Source organism: Pipistrellus kuhlii, unplaced genomic scaffold (genome assembly GCF_014108245.1).
Source record: "Pipistrellus kuhlii isolate mPipKuh1 unplaced genomic scaffold, mPipKuh1.p scaffold_m20_p_1, whole genome shotgun sequence".
NCBI lineage: Eukaryota > Metazoa > Chordata > Mammalia > Chiroptera > Vespertilionidae > Pipistrellus > Pipistrellus kuhlii.
Window position 1 is genome coordinate 95,775,968 of NW_023425404.1, and position 15,994 is coordinate 95,791,961.

At 38.5% G+C, this 15,994-nt stretch overlaps 1 pseudogene; it reads left to right on the plus strand.

Moving 5' to 3' along the window:
* The first annotated feature begins 233 nt into the window (after positions 1 to 233).
* Positions 234 to 14,778, plus strand: LOC118718067 (annotated as a pseudogene).
* The last annotated feature ends 1,216 nt before the right edge of the window (positions 14,779 to 15,994 follow it).

The following is a 15,994-nucleotide window of genomic DNA, read 5'->3' on the forward strand; positions in this document are numbered from 1 at the left end:
TTACATAAGTTGTTGATTTTTTTTCTTCATCTGGTTTATGAACTGTATGACCCTTATTCTGAATTATTTTTCTGACATATTGCATGCCTCTGTTTCACTTAGCTGATTTTCTGGTGACTCATTTTCTTTCCTTTGTGCTTTCTTTATCTACCCATTATTGCTTTTAGCAAAGGATCTAGGTTTCAAGTTGTGTAGGGGCTGCTAGTTGGGCGGCATCTGCTTCTTGGGCAGTCATGGCAGCAGCTGCTCCTCAGTTGGTGGAAGCTCCTTGGACGGCATCTGCTCATAGCAGTCATGGCTTTTATGGCTGCCAGGGGCATGTTGTTCTCACAGCTGCGTCTCCTTGGACGGGGGTGGAGTGGGTCGCTATTACAGCTGCTGCTCCTCGGTTGAAGACAGGCCATGTGAAGCTGCTGATCCTCAGACTGGGGCAGGTTGCTCATGGGGCTGCTGCTCCTTGGACTGGAAAAGCCATGTGAGGCTGCTGCTCTTTGGACTGGGGTGGTCTGTTCGCAGGGCTGCTGCTCCTTGGATGTGGGCAGGATGCTCATGTGACTGCTGTTCACATGGTAATGGTTCCCTGGGTTAAAGTGTGGGGCCAGCCAAAGGGGAGCGTGCTTCAGAACTTACAGGAGCCCATGCCTGGGGTTTCTGGAGTCTTGATGACCATGGGACTGCAGCCGAGGCAGGAGGTACTAGAGGGGTGGCTATAGAATCCCAGGTATTATCTGAGGGCATGCTGGGGTGGAGGTGAGGCTGGCCTCCCAGTCCACAGCAGCTCTTTCTTTCAAAAAAGCACAGATTCTGTGGAAGAGCCGGTTGCTCTGGGACTGTTTGCTATGGTAGTAGAGACTGCCTCATTAGGTGAGCCTGGTCAGCTTGTCCCCAATGGTCCTACATGACCTAACTGTGTCCCATGTGCATGAGTGCACTCGCGCGCGCGTGCACACACGCACACAAAATACACACACACACAAACCATGTCCACACATTCCTCTTTTGTTCCCTCACTCACTCACACCCTTTCCCTCACTGCCGCCTTCTTCCTGACTCTGTAGTTGGGTCTGGAGTGTTATTGACCTGTTCATGGATGGAGTCTCCTCTCTGAGTGTGTTGTTATGTGGCTCACTTTGTACCACATTGGCAAAACAGGATAAAATTCACCTCAACAAGATACAAAGGAAACAAAACACAAATGTACCCACGACACTAATAGCCACAATATAACTGACCACCAGAGAAAAGAGAATTAGGGGAGAGAAAAAAGAGCACAAATGATATCGAGGAAAGAAATAATGGTATGGGAGAAAAGATAAAGAAGAAAATGGGGGAAAAAAAAGGAAGAAAAATGGAGAAAACACCAGATAACAAACAGATAAACCAAACATACAAACACCAAATTCCCAGCAAAGAGAGTGAGGGTAAAATCTTATATTCAGAAATTAAGAGTTGGATGAATATGAGGAGGACCTCAGTTCAATATAGAGGAAGTGGAAAGAGGATTAGTGGATAAGAAGAAAGAGAAAGAGAAGGAAAAAAAAGATAATAAAAAATAATAAAACTTATTAAAAAATAGGATAAAATTTAAAAAAATAGAATAATGAAATAATAATGTGAAAAGCAATAAAAAATAAAGCAATAAATGAAAAAGGAAAAAAGATAAAATAATAATAAAATAAAATAAAAATGAAAAAGTGAAGTGTCATTCCTTTCTGTCATGTTTTAATTCTTTGTGAGGGCTGATTTAAGATCCAACTCTCTGTACTATTTGCTGCCTCTCAGCTTCCTGTTGCTGGGACTGAAGGCCTCTCTTTAGGCCAGTCCCTGAGGTCTCTCAAGGACTTTTCAGATTTTTTTTTTTTTTTTTTTTTTGTCATACTTTGTACCATTCAGGATACAAAGTGTAGTCTGGATGTGGCAATATTGGTTGCCTGGATACTGCAGGGAGGGACTATCTCTTTGGGAGAAAATTGCTGCCTAGGTCCTACACTTCAGGTATAACTCAGTGCCAGACTTGAGACCACCCCTCTCGGATCCTCTACTCTCCCCCGCCTCTCCCCATACTCTACAAGTCTGTACCTTCACTTGCATCTCAGCCACGGGTGTGTGTGTCTGTATTTGAAAGTTCCTATGAACTTGGTTCAGCGAACAAAATCAAAGACCAAAAAGAGAGGAAAGAGTTGTGCCATTGGGAACTCCTTTCCCCCTAGCAGTGCATGGCTTGGGCAGCCGTCTGGGCTGCCCACTCTGGGCTCAGTCTCTGGTGACCCAGATCTAGAATACCTGCCACCAGCAGTCCTGCAGACCTCCATTCCTCAGTCAGATGCTGTGCCTGTCCCAAGGCTCGCGGCCTCAGCGCTATGCGGTTCCTTCTGATCCTCTGGGCTTGGAGGTTTCACAGTTCTCTCAAGCCCAGATCCCTGATTTTACCTTTCTCCAGGTGTCTTCTGCCCTTCCTGGCTGAAAATTGTCTCACCAGCTGTGTCTACATGGCCAATTTGGGGTGAATATTATTTGATTTAGTTACTTGTTCTATCTGCTCCAGAACAAGGCTTGGGACACATCCATCTATTCCACCACCATTTTGTCATAGATATATCTCCTCAGGCATGGGGAAATAAAGAAAAAATAAACAAATGGGACTATATCAATCTAAAAAGCTTTTGCATAGCAAAGGAAATCATCACTAAATGAAGACAACCCAAACGAATGGGAGAACATATTTACCAATGATACATATGATAAGGGGTTATATCCAAAATGTATAAATCTCTTATATAACTCAACACAAACACACACACACACACATACACACACACACACACACACACACACACCCCAATCCAATTAAAATATGGCCAAAGGACCTGAATAGCTACTTCTCCAAAAAGAACATACAGATGGCCAAAATACATATGAAAAGATGCTCAACATTACTAATCATCAGAGAAATAAAAATTAAAACCACAATAAAATCTCATTTTATACCTATCAGAATTACTATCAACAATAAATCAACAAACAACAAGTGCTGGCAGAGATGTGGAGAAAAGAGAACCCTGGTGTGCTGTAGGTGGGAATGCATATTACTGTAGCCACTGTGAAAAATAGTATGTAGTTTCCTCAAAAAATAAAAATGTAACTGCCATTTGACGTAGTGATCCCACTTTTGGAAATATATCCTAAGAATCCTGAAACACCAATTCTGAAACACCAAGCACAAATACATACTGACTTCTTCTTTTTAAATTTTTATTAAATTTATTGTGGTGACATTGGTTAATAAAATTATATAGTTTTCAGGTGTACAATTCTATAATACATAACTTATGTATTGTATTGTGTGTTCACCATTCAAAGTTGTACCCCTATATATGTACAATATATGTACCCCTATGTTCTTAGCAGCATTATTTATAATACCCAAGATTTGGAAGTAGCTTGGTGTCCATTAGAGAGGAGTGGATAAAGGAGCTGTGGTACATTTATCCAATGGAATACTGCTTGTCCATAAAAAGGAAATCGTACTTTTTGAGCCAGGATAGATGGGCTAAAGAGTATTATGCTAAGTGAAATAAGCCAGTAAGAGAAAGACAAATGCTACATGATTTTACTTGTAATCTAATGAACAAAATTAGCAAACAAACAAAATAAAATCAGACTCATAAATACAGAAAACAGACTGATAGTTGTTCTAGGGGAGAGGTGTTGGAAGGAATTAATCAAAAAACCGCTACCACAACAACAAACAAGTTCATAGACACAGACACATGGTGATTACCAAAGGTAAAGAGGGATAAGAGAAAGTAGAAAAGTATAAAGGGGGGATACTTCGTGATAGAAGAAACTCGACTTTGAATGGTGAACAGACAATACAATACATAAGTTATGTATTATAGAATTGTTCACCTGAAAACTACCGTATTTTTCGGACCATAAGACTCTCCGGACCATAAGACGCACCAGTTTTTAGAGAAGGGAAATGAAGAAAAAAAGATTCTGAAACAAATAGTGTCCTAAAATATTTTATGTGCATTAAAACCCAACATCACAGTCATAAAAACATGTAATCAACCCTGTAAAGTAAACAGCAGCATTTAGAACCATTTTAGAGCCAGGCAAGCACACAGAGACCACACAGAGCCGGGCAAGTAAAAAAACTTTTTTTTTTTAAAGTATATGTGTAGGCTATATTTGGACCATAAGACGCAGGGACTTTTCTCCCCCACTTCTGGGGGGAAAAAAGTGCGTCTTATGGTCCGAAAAATATGGTATATAATTTTATTAACCAATGTCACCACAATAAATTTAATAAAAATTAAAAAAGAAGAAGTCAGTATGTATTTGCGCTAAGAAAAAAAAAAGTATTGTGATGGTGTGTGGAGTGGATAATGCTCACAAAAAGCATACTTTGTATTTCAAGATTCAGCTGACTCAGTATCTTGCTTAATTGAAAACAGCACAAAAGGTAGGGTGAATTATTTTGATTAATTTGGGAAGTCCTTGACATTATTTTTTTTCTATTTAAAACAATATGTTTGGGTGGTTTTCTTTTTCTTTTTAGATTGTTGAATTATTTTTTTAAATATATTTTATTGACTTCAGAGAAGAAGGGAGAGGGGGAGAGAGAAACATCAATGATGAGAGAGAATCATTGATCAGCTGCCTCCTGCACTGGAGATGGAGCTTGCAACCCAGTCATATGCTCTTGATTGGAATTGAATCTGGGATTCTTCAGTCTGCAGGCCAATGCTCTATCCACTGAGCCAACCCAACTAGGGCAGGTGGTTTTCTTATACTAGGATCACTTTCTGATCTGTAGCTCTCCTCACTATGAATGCTCTGGATGTGTCAGCCATCTTGGCTAATTCTGAATTCACTGGAGCTATTATACAAATCAATCTGTAATGAAGCTTTCCCTTAATTCTTGCATATCTCTCTTCATGGGACACATTTAAAAATAATTTAGTATCAATTGCAATTCAGCATCTGTACAGAAACTGTTTATGTAGCTTAGAGTACTCTGTTCTAAGACAAATGCTATTTATGAGGTTAATCAATTTCCATGTGGTAGCTGACACTTGTTTACAAACTCATAAGGATTCACATGACAAATGGAAATATTTGCTATGAAATATACAATTTACTCTATACAAATAATGTTTCCCCATATTTAATTTATTTATGCTAGCTATTCTTTGAAGTTTCTAAAATCTGCTTTAGAATGCAAACATCTATGTGGAATATTAGTTTCTTTAAATTGTAATTTTTTTTCTAGTTATTTTTATCCTTATGATTTACAGTCATTAATTTTAAACTGATAAAAAAGAAAATATTTATTACTAGAGGCCCAGTGCATGAATTCATGCACTGATAGGGTCCCTCAGCCTGGCCAATAATTGAGGCTGTCTTGCTCAGACCCGATAGGGGAGGGCCCATGGGAGGTTGGCTGGCCAAGGGCAGGGACTGCTAGAGGTTGGCCAGTTGTGGGAGGTTGTTGTGGGAAGGCACTGACCACTGGGGGATGCTCCTGCATTGAATGTCTGCTGCCTGGTGGTCAGTGCACGTCCTAATGACCAGTTGACCAGTGGTTCGATTGACCAATCATAAGGGTCTCTTAGGCTTTTATATTTATACACTAGTGGCCCATTGCAGGAAGATTCCTGCTGTGGTCGCTGCCCCACCTATTTCCTCCCTTCTCCCCTGGCCCCACCTATTTCCTCCCTTCTTCCCTGGCCACACCTATTTCCTCCCCTCTCCCCTGGCCACACCTATTTCCTCCCTTGTCCCCTGGCCCCATCTATTTCCTCCCTTCTCCCCTGGCCACACCTGCTTTCCTCCCTTCTCCCCTGGCCCCACCTATTTCCTCCCTTCTCCCCTGGCCCCACCTATTTCCTCCCTTCTCCTCACCCTTCTTGCTTCTCCACAGCTTCTCTTCCTTCTGCAGGCTTAGCTTCTTTCTATGCTGTATTGATATGCAAATTAACCTTCATCTTGGCTGAGTTAATTTGCATAATAGCCCTGATTGGCTGGTGGGTGTGGCTTGTGAGGCAGAGTGATGATTCATTTGCCTATTACTCTATTATTAGGAGATATAGATAGATAGATAGATAGATAGATAGATAGATAGATAGATATAGATAGATATATATATATTTTTTTTCCATTATAAAACTTTTAGAAAATTCTCTGCTTTTCCAGTCATAAGTCTTATTTGACATCATCCCCCTAGTTCCTACAGCACAGAAAAGTTTTAAAATTCTTCTGATGTATTAAAGAAGTAAAAATTATAAATAATGCTGTATTAAAATGTAATATTTGCCCCTCACAACTGTTCCTTATTCTCTGAAGTGATTCTTTATGTAAAAGATCATTTTCATTTATAGGTACTAAAGCCATTATTCAGGCTAATGACAATTGATCCTAAAGACTCAGAGATGGTTATGAATACACTGGCTACTCTTGCTGGTCTCATTAGTACAGCAGTCACATTCAGAGGACCACTGAAGTTACTCTTTCTGCAAAGATGTTGAAAATGGATGACACGGAGTCCTTTTTGAGAGCATTTGCTGTAACAAAATCTCATAAGTTTTGTCATCTTTACAGCATAGTGCCATAATAATGATGGCTGATCTCTATTACTTCAGAAAGTTCAACCAATTTTAGCTGTAACACTAACAGGATATTTCTGAGGGCCACTATTTTTGACTACATAAATGTGTTAAACACTCCTGTCCTTAAATGATAAAGAACTTGGGGCTGCATTATCAAGGACAAGTGCCCCAAGGGAAATATGAGTGAGTATTTCAAAACCTCTAGGATTACAAAACTAACACTTATACTTGGAAAACTCCCAGTAGGAAGCTGGATGGTTTGCTTTGTTCTCAGATTCTCATGTTCCTGTTGTGGTGCTTGATCTTCTGTTTGAAATGCAGGATGAAGTAGACCTTCATCTTCTTTTGAAAGGCTTGACATCCAGTTTCCTGTGATCCTTTGGTTAAAAAGAAATCAAAGGACCTTTTTTCCACAGTAAGATTGTCTAATAGGCATTGCCAACCTTTTCAATTCCTCTGTCAAGCAGGTGGGCATGCTGAAGTAAGATCTGTCTCAGCTGAGTAACCTTTACCTGTGACCTGACATTTTCAGTGTCTCTTGTTCCATCCTCTCCCCAGAGGTAGAATCCCTATTACCATCTCTATTTTCAGAGTAAAGATAGAATCTGATAGAACACTATAAAGAGAAATCATGGATGGGAAGAGGTACTAAAAGTTCATGTTCATGGGTCAAATGGTGGCTGATGCCAGATCAGGGAGCTATATTTTCCCTGAGTTTGACCAACCTAGGTAGAGAGTTTGGGATTCTTGATTATTATTTGCATTGTTTTTGTTTTTCTTAATCTATTTTGTGGCAATATAAATATCCTAGTTTATTTTCCTGATAAAAATATGGTGGTTCTAGCCCTAACCAGTTTGGCTCAGTGGATTGAGCATCAGCCTGTGGACTGATAGGTCCTAGGTTTGATTCTGGTTAAATGCATGTACCTTGGTGGCGGACACATCCCTAGTAGTAGGTGTGCAGGAAGCAGCTGATTGATGTTTCTCTCTCATCAGTGTTTCTAACTCTCTATCCCTCTTCCTTCCTCTCTGTAAAAAAATCAATAAAATATATTTTTAAAATGTGGTGTTTCTATATCACTAATTTTATTTTTGAAACACATTTTTTTGGTTATTTCTTTAGTTAAAAACATTAACTGTTTTCTATTGCTTAGCCTAGATAATAAAGTCGAGTTTTGTGATAAATAAGTCAAGCCAAATTTCCTTTCCAACACCACATGCTGAAAGATAATTCTTATTCTCTACACTTAGTTCAAATCTTTTTACCTCCATGCCAGATTGTTGTCATTTCTTTCATGTAACAATTTTATAATTGTTGGCCAATTGTTTTAGTTCTCAGTGATGTTTACTCTGTGCTTAGTATTAATTGGTGTTTTTTTTGTCCATTTCCTTCAGGGCATTTCAATAACTGTGCCATCTTCTTCATTTATTTTTTATTTTAAAATATTTTTTATTGATTTTAGAGAGGAAGAGAGAAAGATACAGAAACATCAATGATAAGAGAGAATCACTGATGGTCTGCCTCCTTTACACCACCCCCCCCCCCCTACTGTGGATCAACCTCTACATATGTCCTGATCAGAAATCAAACTGTGACCTCCTGGTTCATAGGTTGAGGGTCAACTACTGAGCCATACCAGCTGGGCAACTTCCTTTATTTTTTAGCAGCAGGTACAGCAATATCATCTTTTGCAGTCATTATGGGTCAAAACTGTTAACTAGAATACAGAAATAATTACAGAAAGAGGTTACAGGAAATAAACAATTTATTTGCAGGCGCAAGAGCCCAGGATAATTTAACAGAGAGCACATTGGCTAAGAGTTGTTGTATTGTGGTAAGCTGGCCCTCACTCAGAGTGTAATCACAATTTGGTGGGTTGCTCTCACTGGGAGAGAATGTTGGAGAGTGCTCTAAGAATGTGAAAAAATATAGCAAGAGCATGTAGGTGTATATATTTATGTAGGCATATGCCATTCTCCTCTTTTAATAGAGGATACCAAGGGACAAATAGTTTTCAAAAAATCAGTACTTAGAGGACCATAACTAAATAGGATATTTGTGTACTTAATCCCCCATATGTTTTTCTTTCTTTCATATTTGCATGCTTTTACCCCAATTTGTTTACTTCATTTGGAATATATTGTAAAAATTCTTCCAGCTATCAGGGTGATTAAGATTTCTCATGATCCTCAAATATGATGACTAGAGACTTAAAAGTACTCTTTCTTTTTGTGACAAATTTGCACTTAATATGTTATTTTATATATTAATCTTTTCTTTTGGTCCACACATACACACACACACACACACACACACACACACACACACACACCATAATGTTTCTAACTAATACCTGGGACTATTCCAAGTAGATTCATTTGTAAGTTGGTCCTGCCAGAAGATAATTATAGTAGATGACATTTGAATAGATAATTTTATCACAGTAATGTTTTTCTTGGGTTGCAGTCTATATGAGGAGAAAAATGTATGTCTATGAAGGATAGATAACCAAAATCACAAATGGGTATTTTTAAGGCTAGATAAGATTCATTTGTTAGTGTATGTGGATGAAACAATCACAAACATATTCTCATTTCAAGTCTATTTTTTTTATGAAGGAAAGTAGAATGGAACTGATATCTGATGTGTTGCTATGAGTCAGTCTTCCAAAAATTTTTAATACTGTATTTTGTGTAATTCTCCTGACAACACTCTACTTTGTCAGATGAGGAAGTTGAGGAGGGATATTAGGTAATTTATTTACAGTCACACACCTCCTAAGTGGCCCATATTTTGAAACCAGGACTGTAAGCTTCCAAAATGCTATATCACATGTGCTTTCAATAAGATTAACAACAAAACATGTTTTAAATAATATTTTACTTTTGATAGTGACTCACTTCTGATAGTCTCAAAGATATAACACATGTTTCTGTAAATAATTATATAAGTTAGAATAATAAACACAACTAGCTGTAATAGAAAAGTATAAAAAACGTTAGACTCATTTAAAAATGCCTGCATTCTGTTATTCTGGCTCATTTTCCAAATGCAAGAGGCATTGAACACTTTGAAAGTGGTTAAGTTTTGGATGCTTATCTAAAGCAAACTTCCACAACCTATAAATGAGGTTTTCCTAAAACGAGGTGTCTGTGCACAAAGATACATCTCATTTGGCCAATAGTGCTTTTTAAGTAACTTTCTTCATCACAAAATGTGTTTCAGAAAAATTACACTCCTGAATGCTATATTTCTAAAGGAGACAATTCAAAATTTTAAGAGTCAAAAAGTCCTGCTTTTGTGTGTGTGTGTGTGTGTGTGTGTGTGCATATTTGGAGAATTTTAACCTTTAACAGAATGATATACCAGCTCTAAATGCCCTGACACTCAGATTTGCACTAAAATACCAATTTTCATCTTAATCTTTAAAACGTTCATTGAGGTAGATCAAGCAGTGCTTAAAGAAGCAAGGGCATCTGACACCATCTATTCTGCCTTATATTAGTATTTTTTTTCTATAGATTTTTGTCACTTAGCAGATCTGCAGATGCCTCGGATTCAAGGACAATTTTTCTACAAAAATATCCTGAAAGATAAGATCATAACTTTTCTATAGTGGCAATATTTTAGCCACATTTTCAAAAGTACATCCAGAATCATGGTCCCTCTGAAATGTGTATTGCTTTTTGTAAATCTTATTGTATAATGTATTTATATAAAATATATAGTCATATGTTCATATTTCTATGAAATTTCTCTGTGAAAAAAATTAAAAGTGAATGTAACTGTTTTAAGTGCTAAAATAAAATGTTTAAGATTGTTAAGAGAATTCATGGTCCTGGAGGTTTTCTCCTCTCTGCTCCCCAAATGCCATATATTTATTAAGTGCTTCCTGTGGAGTTATGCATTAAAGATTACAGTAATAAACTAATTAAATTCTCTCTGCAATCTTGTGAGGTACATATTATAATTATCTTCATTTTGCAATTGGGAAAATTGAGGTACAGTTTAGATAATTTGCCCAATGTTACTCTGCTTGTGTGTGAGAAGCTGGCATTTGAACCCCTGCAGTCTCCCTAGGCAGTGCCACCGCCCAAAGACAACTGCTAACAGTTGTTCTGTGATATGGTGCTGAGGTGATCACACCTGCTCGTGATGAGGGGTCACTCCAAAGACCTGCCATTGCTTATTCTGCCAAGTTATTGAGAGGAATCTTGTATAAATTTGGGTGAGATGGTTTAGGGGGAATGAGGAAAAGATAAAGGAATGGAGGCTAATTCATAAGATACCAGGCATCTAGAAAATACAAAGATATAGCCTGCTTTGTTAATAAGCAAAAAAAATCTGCTAAGCATAGAAGAAGATTGGGTTCATCTGGAGAAAATGGATTGAAGAATATAAAGAGAGGATGTGCATTTCTTTAAGGTGATGAAAGAGGTGAAACAAACTTTCTTCAAAAGTTCAAGATCTCTTTGTGCATCAAAACTAACTGAAACAGAGTCAGTGATCAAACTTTAAATGACTTCCAATGAAGTCGTACTTTTATTATTAGTATGGTTAGCTCCCATATTAGACATAAGAAAGAATAATCTTCTGATTGGCTAAACTTAAAATGTTCCTGATTTCTTTATTAGCTGCTGAAAAACACACAGTTATTTGCTTTAATATGGATGATTGACTTTTATGTTATCATGTAATACCTCATAAATATAGTGATGTCTCAAAAATCCTAGCAGTCAGTTACTGAAAGTTTCTTGGGTTGATTGACTAAATGAGATTGGCTTATCAGTTTGGGTTGACTTCGGGACGCAGACACCACTCCAGGGAATTGCATGCTTTACAGCTTGATACTCCAAGGGAGGAGCTAAAACTAAGGCAGGCACTGCCACACCAGAGCTGCTTCTTAGGAAACGGAGTTATGGATAAGTGACCATTTCAGGAGAGACTTCTAAGGTAGAAAGAGAGAGAGAGATACCCACCTTTCCCCTTTCTCCCACTTTTCAGTCTAGCTCAAAGTCAGTGACAAGAAAGTCTGAGAATGGAATTAATAGGAAAAAGGCTGGAACGTATCCGAGAGCAGACAGACAATGATATTTGCACATTAAAAAAAAAATGTGTTTCAGAGAATAAGGAAATCTTTTGAGTAGGAAATGGTGTGTAGGCATTTGTGAGGTTTAGCTCCCATCTCTCTGCAGCCCAGACTCAGCAGGGGACAAAACTGTGGTAATACCTCTGGTCTCTCTAACACAGACCCTGTGGTTAATATTATGGGGAACCCAGTCCTAATTCTAGTTCTTCCAAGAAAGTGGAGTGTTTTATGTGCTTGAAACATAGTCTTCTTATATAAAAGTTTGCAGCCTTTCCTTTTGCCTTGGCTGTCACTGACCAAGTGGCACTAAGACTAGGCACTTAAACTTTCAACAATGATCTCATTGACCCCTGAATCTGTTTTTCCCACTATAAATTAGGACTGAGCTGTGTGCTTAAGTTACTCATATTGACTACATGAACCTTTTCAGATTGCATAGACACAGACAATAGGGTGGTGAAAGCCTGGGGTGGGGAGCATGGGCGAGCTAGACTGGGTCAATGGGAAAGAAAAGGAGACGTACACAATACTTTCAACAATAAAGATTTAAAAAATATTTTTATTATCTAAGTGATACATAATCATTGGGAATAAATTAGAAAAGAAAGAGAAGCCAAACTAATAACTCTTTTTTAAAAAAAAAATATATTTTATTGATTTTGTACAGAGAGGAAGGGAGAGAGATAGAGAGTTAGAAACATCGATGAGAGAGAGTCACCTATCAGCTGCCTCTTGCACACCCCCTACTGGGGATATGCCCACAACCAAGGTACATGCCCTTGACCGGATTCGAGCCCGGGACCCTTCAGTCCCCAAGCCGACGCTCTATCCATTGAGCCAAACCGGTCCCGGCCAAACTAATAACTCTTATTAAGTCCTCTAATGCCACCATTCTTAATATATCGATATATCTTGTCATGTCAATCAATGTACTTACATTATGTCTTTCTTTTCCTTTTTGTTGAATTTATTGGGTGACACTGGCTAACAAAATTATACAGGTTTCAGGTGCACAATTCTAGAATACATCATCTGTACCTGTATTGTGTGTTCACCACCTCAAGTCAAGTCTTCCATATTTATTTTCCCTTTACCTTCCTCCACCTCCTTTCAACTCCCCATCCCCCAATCATTATACTGTTTTCCATGCCCATTATTTTTTCTCTCTTTTAAATTTTATTTTTAGATCCAGCCACCTGGTCGCTTCTCGCCCGGTATCCGACTTGGGCATGGAGGGGTCCCGGTGCTGACGAGGGCTAATGCGGCCGCAGCCAAGGCGGAGGGAGCCGCAGCCATATGGTCCCCATGGCCCACCTCCCCTCCTGCCCTCACGCCAAGAGGGTCCGCCACCTCTTCTCGAGCTCCTGGCCCCCGGAGCTGAAGCTGGAGTGCAGCCTGGGCCGCTTCGTGGACGAGGATGAGGAGCTGGAAGAGGACGAGGAGCTGGAGGAGGAAGAGGAGAAGGAGGAGGAAGAGGAGAAGGAGGAGGAAGAGATGAGCTACTTCTCGCTGAGGCTGGAGGGGTGCTGGCCGGAATCCGAGGACGACAAGGAAGAGCGCCTGATTAATCTCTCTGAGCTGACCCCATACATCTTGTGTTCCATTTGCAAAGGTTACTTAATAGATGCAACTACCATTACAGACTGTCTTCACACATTTTGTAAAAGCTGCATTGTAAGACATTTTTTACTATAGCAACAGATGTCCAAAATAGTATAATAGTACATCAGACACAACCTCTTTATAACGTAAGGTTGGACCGGCAGTTACAAGACATAGTGTACAAATTAGTGATCGATCTAGAGGAAAGAGAAAAAAGCAAATGCATGATTTCTATAAAGAAAGAGGTCTAAAAGTACCTAAACCTGCTGTTCCACAGCCAGTCCTGTCAAGCAAAGGAAGATCTAAAAAAGCCTTAGAATCAGTGTTCCGGATTCCACCTGAACTTGATATGTCTTTATTACTAGAATTCATTGGTGCTAATGAAGGCACAGGACATTTTAAGCCATTGGAGAAGAAGTTCGTCCGAATTTCAGGAGAAGCAACCATTGGGCATGTAAAAAATTCCTCAGACGAAAAATGGATCTTGATCCAGCTTGTCAGGTAGATATCATTTGTGGCGATCACTCGTTGGAGCGATATCAAACTCTAAGGGAAATTCGATGTGCAATAGGTGATGCAGCAATGCAGAATGGTCTTCTGGTCCTTCATTACGGTCTTGTGGTTTCTCCTCTGAAAATTTCTTGAAGATTCTAAGAGTATCAGGAGGGAGGAGAGAAACAAAACAAGGTGGCTTCTGCAGGCTTGCATCTCACCAAAGATTGTTATAAAACGTAATTGCTGCCATTTTGTGCTAAGACATAACAACTGTTTTGAGCACCAAGCATCATAATATTTATAAATACAACTTGGAATGCTAGAATGCATCTGTTTTACTAGCAACTATACGGAAAAACCATCCATAGCTCAGGGGGAAATTTTCAAAGTACTGAATTTTTAAATTTCTTATGATTTCAAATACTTTGATGATGATTTTGGTTCCTAATTTTTTATGTAAATCAGTTACTACTTTCTTCATTGAGCTATATCCTTTTTAAGTTGGTGATTTGGATTCTGCTCTCTGGGATGGTATCAATAGGGCAGAAAGAAAGGAAGTATGCTTTTAAAATGAAAATTCAAAGCCAGTCTTTGTTAAACTATACAGACTGTACCCCTTAAACAAAGACCAAAACTGTCTGCCACTTTTGTAGGTTGCCATCATATTGTGAATTTGTATCTTTTTTTTTTTTTTACCATCAACACTACTAAAGAGATGTTATTCATTCTAAATGGGATAAATTACCTGTGTGAGGAGTCTGTCTTCTATATGGTTTATGGCCCATACCATCAGCCTTCAGTATAATGAAAACTTCTTTAACATACCTTACAACAAAACGTGCCTCTTTTGCAACAGATTTTTTATTTTTAGAAAGTTAATTTGATTAACATTCATTTTATTTGAAAGTACACAGTCTGATAAACAATACCTTGTAATGGCACTGCTTATGAAAGTAATAAAGATTTTGAGAAGTTTACAGAATACTTATTCATTTTTCCTCAGCAAGTCAGTTTCATGTTCATTTTTTCCATTACTTTGTCACTGGGACACTTAATAGAATATGGGTGTTTGAGACCTCACTCACTTGTATACAGATTTTAGTTTTTTTTTAGTTTTTTAAAAAATATATTCTATTGATTTTTCACAGAGAGGAAGAGAGAGGAACATCGATGAGAGAGAGTCATCGATCAGCTGCCTCTTGCACATCCCCTACTGGGGATGTGCCAGCAACCAAGGTACATGCCCTTGCCCAGAATCGAACCCGGGACCTTTCAGTTCGCAGACCGATGCTCTACCACTGAGCCAAACCGGTCCCGGCAGATTTTAGTTTTATTTTATTTTATTTTAGTTTATTTTGCCTAAGATTAGCATTTTGATACCTTCCTAAAATAAATATTTTGTAGACTGTTTCACTACAAAATTTCCAATTCTTCATAGAAATAATTACAATTGGGTAAAGATTGTCAATTGTTTTATACAAAATTTGTTAATTGTGTATGTTTCTTCTAACATTTAATAAAAATTTTAAAATAAAAATTTATTTTAACCTAAAAAAATAAAAAAATAAAATAAATTTTATTTTTATTCAATCTAACATATCTTTTAAATTACCATATACTAATCTACACTAATAAAAGAGAAATATGCAAATCAATCATACCTCCCTGATGCCCACCAGCCAATCAAGAGTGAGCATGCAAATTAACCAAACAAAGATGGTGGGTTAATTTGCATATGCAGGTGCGAGGCGGGGCACCTGCTGTGAGGGGGATGGCAGGTGGCGGGGGTCAGAGGGTGCTACAGGAATGGCATTCCAGTTGGAGCATAGAAGACTGAAGGCTCCAGCTGGAGTGAACACTGAAGACTCTGGCTAGCTGGAGCAAAGTCTCTGGCCAGAGTAATGATGGAAGGCAGAGACCAGAGCAAAAGCCTGGGTCCCAGGTGCCAGAACAAAACTGGTGCCGGCAGCCAAAGGGAGGAAGGCCTACTGCACAAATCTTCTTGCAACGGGCCTTTAGTTGTAAATAAGGCTACTATGAACATAGGAGTGCATATATTCTTTCTGATCAGTGTTTTAGGATCCTTAGGATATATTCCCAGACTGGGATCACTGAATCAAATGGCAGTTTCATATTTAATATTTTGAGGAAATTCCATATTTCTCAGAGGCTGCCCCAGGCTCCATTCCCATC